The following is a 6,000-nucleotide window of genomic DNA, read 5'->3' on the forward strand; positions in this document are numbered from 1 at the left end:
CCAAGAGGTTGTGCCCAATGCTAGGGTTCAGTTCAAAGCACTGGTGAAAGGCTCTACTCCTATTCAGATAAAGTGGTTTAAAGACAGCCAGGAGCTCCTCTCTGGAGCCAATCGATCTGTCTGGAAGGATGACACATCTAGTGTACTGGAGCTCTTCTCAGCTAGAACATCTGACTCTGGGAACTACACTTGTCAGATAAGCAATGATGTGGGGACTGCAACTTGCAAAGCAACTTTGTTTGTAAAAGGTGTGCAAACCAATGTTCTTATCTTTGTGGTTCTGATTTTTCTGTGCAATTTGGGGAAGGGGGTAGGAAACCTTTGTATTTCTTTAAACAAACTTGAATATTATAAAGCCTCACTTTTTCTGTCCATCTTCTAGAGCCCCCCAGATTTATTCAGATGCCAACTTCTGTAGTAGCTTTGCGTGAAGGACAGTCCACCACTTTTGAGTGCCAGGTAGTAGGCACACCAGAAATCCACGTCACATGGTATCTGGACGGGAACGAAGTGACTGACCAAGCTAAGTACGGCATCTCCTTCATAGATGGTTTAGCCACTTTGAAAGTCACTCAAGCCAGAGTGTCGGATAGTGGGACTTATGTTTGTGAAGCCCACAATGATGCAGGTAGTGAGAGCTGCAGCATCGAACTGAAAGTAAAAGGTTGGTTTTGAACATCTTTTAATCATCCAGCTATTCCATATGGCTGAGGTGATGGACTAGGGGAGACTTCCTCTCCCTTCAGAACCATTCAAGGTTACTATTTACATTCCCCTCATTCCTCTCTTATAGAGCCTCCAACATTTGTTCGGGAGTTGAGACCCACTGAGGTAGTGAAGGGTTTGGAGGCCACACTTGAGTGTGAAGTGACTGGTACTCCTCCATTTGAGGTGAAGTGGCTGAAGAACAATAAGGAGATGTTCAGCAGCAAGAAATATGCCATCTCCACCAGAGAATTAGTATTTACTCTTAATGTGACTAACTGTGATGTCTCAGATGTTGGTGAATATCAGTGTATTATATCAAATGAAGGTGGGAGCTGTTCTTGCAGCACAAGGCTCAGCTTGAAAGGTCAGTCCTGTAGGAAACATACCCCAAACATTATATCCCCTAGCTAAAATGTAGTGACTAGGATGACTTTATATGATATCTCTTTCCCCTCTTCCCTTTCCATGACTCCTCTTCCAAACAACAAACAAAACCTCACACCACAGAACCACCATCTTTTGTCAAGAAACTGGAGAACGTCACCAGCATTTTGAAAGGTACCACATTCTTCCAGTGTGTTGTAGCAGGCGCTCAACCCTTATCTGTGTCATGGATAAAAGATGAGAAAATACTAGAAGATGATGAGCACCACCATATTACCTTTGAGAACAACGTGGCCACACTGAAACTTACCAATGTTGACCTCAGCCATAGAGGGAGATACACCTGCCAGGCAAAGAATGAGTCTGGTGTGGAGAAGTGCTTTGCTTTGCTTTTTGTGCAAGGTGTGTACAAAATGTGACTCTTCAAGCACATCCTTGATAAGTACTTGGGAAGTCAGTCCCCTATCTGTGTAGCTAACTAGCATTTTTATACACTCTTTACCTCAGAGCCTGCACAGATCATAGAAAAGGCTAAATCACTTAAAGTCACTGAAAGAGACCCTGTGACTTTGGAGTGTACCGTGGCTGGGACACCAGAGCTCCGAATAAGATGGTACAAAGATGGCAAACAGCTCCTGCCCAGTAGATACTACACAATGAGCTTTGAAAACAATGTGGCCAGTTTCAGGATTGAACCTGTATCAAAGGAGGATAGTGGTACATACAGTTTCAAGGTTGAAAATGACTTCGGAAGTAGCACCTGTGAAGCTGTTCTGACTGTGCTAGGTTTGTATTGTCATTTGGCAAATTCACCATTTCAGCAGGGAGGGAATGAAAAAATAATCTCTGTGAAAGATAGGCAAGAAGATAACCAGTGTGTTTTTGCCATTTTTTTGTGTTGGGCAGATCAATCAATTCCTCCTGCATTTATCAAAAAGCTAACGAAAAAGGATACCGTTGTGGGATCTTCTATCCAAATGGAGTGCAAAGTCTCTGGGTCACTCCCCATTACTGCAAAATGGTTTAAGGATGGAAAAGAGATAACTGACAGTGCAAAATATAGAAGCCTGTGCCATGAGAACACTATGTCACTCGAGATTGCTAATCTGGAGCTGGCAGACAGTGCAAATTACACATGCGTTGTCTCTAATGTTGCCGGGAGCGATTCTTGCAGTGCTGTCCTGACTGTGAAAGGTTTGAAACTCTTTTACTACTGCTTCTTATTTGTGATAGATGCTGGGAAAATACCTTAAATCTTGTGCTACCATAACACTCTTAGACCTCTTAATACTGAAAACTTGGTCTCCATGCTTACCTCACTAATTTTCTTCATTCTTAGACATTTCTGATGTAACTGAATATTTCTTTTTCTTGAAAACTGCAGAGCCACCAAGCTTCTTAGTAAAACCTGAAAGCCAGCAAGCCATCCCAGATTCCACAGTGGAATTTAAGGCCACACTAAAAGGAACACCACCCTTTAAAGTAAAGTGGTTCAAAGAAGACTTAGAACTTGTTTCTGGTCCAACTTGTTTCATTGGGATTGAAGGGTCAACTGGGTTCTTAACCCTCTTTTCGGTGGATACTTCTAGGAGTGGGCACTACACTTGCCACGTTTCAAATGATGTTGGCAGTGACTCTTGTACTACAACATTGATGGTAACAGGTGTGCGCTCTTTCTTGTTGTGTTGCAGTCTTTTAGTCTATTTCTTCTCATTCCCTTTTGCCAAGCCCACCTCAGTGATCTGTGATACACTGCTAAACGAATTCCCTACCCTGTGTTTGCAACCCACAGTTGTTTGATTCTTTTTCCTCCTCTTTTCTCACCTCTTTTCTTTCCAGTATTAATTCAGACCTTCCTAACCCCACTTTTCTGGTTTTTTAGAACCACCCAAGTTTGCTAAGAAGCTAGAGGCAGCAAAAGTAGTCAAGCAGGGTGACTCTGCTCGGCTTGAGTGCAAAGTAAGTGGATCTCCAGAGATTAAAGTAGTGTGGTTCAGAAATGACCATGAAATTGTTGCCAGTGAAAAATTCCGGACATCGTTCATTGACTCTGTGGCCGTGCTTGAAATGAATCATCTCAGTACTGATGACAGCGGTGACTACATCTGTGAAGCTCACAACCCCGCCGGCAAGGCCAGCTGTAGCACCAAAGTCACAGTGAAAGGTTAGCTGTCCTCTTGTTCTCTGACTACATCCTGTGTTTCCCTGGTGGTGTTATCCCTTGGAAATCCACAGGAACATGAGATTAATTTCTTATTTCAGGACTGTCTTTTTCTTCATGTCAAGTTTGTTTCTTGATGCCCCCTCACTCCCTCTGCCAGCAACTGAAAAAGACAGATGTTGTTCCTAATGCAGATGAGTCCTAAGCTAGGTGTTCCCAACTTGATGATTGTCAATGTTGATGGCAGATCATAGTGGGAACTGCTATATCAAGGAGCTGAATTAAGATAAAAAAGAACAGAGCCAAACTTATCAGTGTCTGTTTTACACCCTGTATTTGAGATTACTACCAGCTAAAAGAGACCTGTACCCTCTCTGCCAAGGGTCACCCCTCTGTTTACCTTTTCTACAGAGGAGCTAAGAGCTCTGAATGCTCACCTACCTGGAAAATAATTTCATCATGTGCTCAGAAAATGAGGAAAGTCTTGTCCATTCTGTTGTTTTTTCTAAGCAGTCTCAATGTGTAGAACCTGGTATCAGTAAGCTGTTGGTCAAATAGCTCCAGACTCCTTTCTAAAAGTGTTCCTTTCTTCCCTTGTTAGAACCTCCCCTCTTTAGCAGGAAGCCTTCTCCAGTAGACATGCTCAGAGGAACTGAGGTTAGCCTGGAATGTGAGATTTCAGGAACACCACCATTTGATGTTACCTGGTACAAAGACAGGAGACAAATCCGCAGTAGTAAGAAGTATAAGGTTACAGCCAAGAACTACCATACAAGCGTTCACATTCTTAATGTTGAAGCTGCAGATGTTGGTGAATATCAGTGCAAAGCACAGAATGACGTAGGAAGTGACACTTGTTTTTGCACTGTGAAGTTGAAAGGTAAAGTATTGGCGCATATGCCTTCTGTGATGCTCCCAATGATGTTGCATTGTTCTTGTTTACATATACACTGTATTTACTATAACTGCATATTTCTTCTTCAGAACCACCAAAATTCTTGACTAAAATAAACAGCATGACTGTTGTGCTTGGTGAACCAGTAGAGTTACAAGCAAGAGTGGAGGGCTCCCAGCCGATTTCTGTGCAGTGGCTTAAAGACAAAGAGGAAATTATTAGAGAAAGTGAAAACACGAAGATCACTTTTATGGAAAATATTGCAACTTTACAGCTTGTGCACACAGAGACAAGCAATGCTGGAAAATACATCTGTCAGATCAAAAATGATGCTGGAAGTCGCGAGTGCATGGCTACCTTAACTATTCTAGGTTGGTAAAAAGCACACGTTCATAATTATTTTTTTTTAAGTTAGGAACTTGCCTATTTAATGACAGCTGTATGTTTTGATTATGCCCCTGAGCTCGAAACAGTCTAAACAGAGAATTCTTGTGTCCTCGACATGCAGTAGTCAAGTTAGTAATTTCCAGTTGTCTAGGGACAGGGATGAAAAGAACTACAGGCCTTTACACTGTGACAAGATCCGGTTGACTGGATTTCTAAGTCATGTCATGCAGCTTAGAGAAGGACAGTTGCATTTCTCTCTTAGGAGTTTAAAACTATTTTTGCTTCATTTTGGAGAGCATCTGAAATCTCCAGTTTAGGGTAGAAAAAAGGGTGGGAAAAACATAGCTGAAAAAAATCCCCAGCCCAAAACCTGAGGTATCCTTAGTATCAAATGTGAAATCCTCATCTTACAGTGCTATAATACTTACAGCTAGTACTAATCAAATCCTGTTTTCACCATGTATGTTACTCATCTCTCCTTGCAGAGCCTGCCGTCATTGTAGAGAAAGCAGAGCCAATGAGAGTTACTATAGGAGATGCCTGTACTTTGGAGTGCAAAGTAGCAGGCACACCAGAACTTTCCACTGGGTGGTTCAAGGATGGCAAAGAGCTGACCAGCAGCCAAAAATACAGAATTACGTTCCTCAATAAAGTATGTACACTGAAAATTATGAATGCAGAAAAGGAAGATGCTGGATTGTACACTTTTGCAGTGCAGAACGACGTGGGAAAAAGTAGTTGCACAGCATCGGTTGATGTTCTAGGTTGGTTGGGTAGTTTATCTTCTGTCTTTTACAAAAACTTCAATTCAGTCATGTTCTTCCTCCTGTCTTCCTTTCCTTTCCTTTCCTTCTTTTCTCTCTAACCATGGTTTTATTATGTTTTCTTATGCAGATCGAATAATTCCTCCTTCTTTCACAAGAAAATTGAAGGAAACCCCTTGTGTCCTGGGTTCCTCAGCATTGCTGGAATGCAAAGTGTCGGGTTCACCTCCTATTTCTGTAGCCTGGTTCCGAAATGGAGTTAAGCTAGTCAGTGGGGAGAAACATCAAATCTCCTTTTCAGATAACCTATGTATTTTAGAAGTGAATTCACTGAGTGACTCAGATACTGGAACTTACACTTGCAAAGCTACCAATGTAGCTGGTTCAGATGAATGCAGTGCTGTATTGACCGTACAAGGTCAGTATATGATGGTCAGGAAGCTCTCTGAGCTATTCTTTTCTCTTTATCTCTTGAAATTGCCTATAATCTTTTGTAAATACACTCAGGACATTTTTTTGACTGGAAAATAAAGATTTTGTTCTTTATCTTCAGTAGGTGTGTGGAAATGCCGGGTCTATGCTGTAGCAACCTGTCTTATCTCTCTTTTTCTCTTGTGTGTTTAGAACCACCTTCTTTTGAGAGGACACCAGAGCCTCTGGATGTCTTGCCAGGCACAAGCATCACTTTTACATGTGTTATA

Source organism: Mesitornis unicolor, unplaced genomic scaffold (genome assembly GCF_000695765.1).
Source record: "Mesitornis unicolor isolate BGI_N332 unplaced genomic scaffold, ASM69576v1 scaffold13917, whole genome shotgun sequence".
Taxonomy (NCBI): domain Eukaryota; kingdom Metazoa; phylum Chordata; class Aves; order Mesitornithiformes; family Mesitornithidae; genus Mesitornis; species Mesitornis unicolor.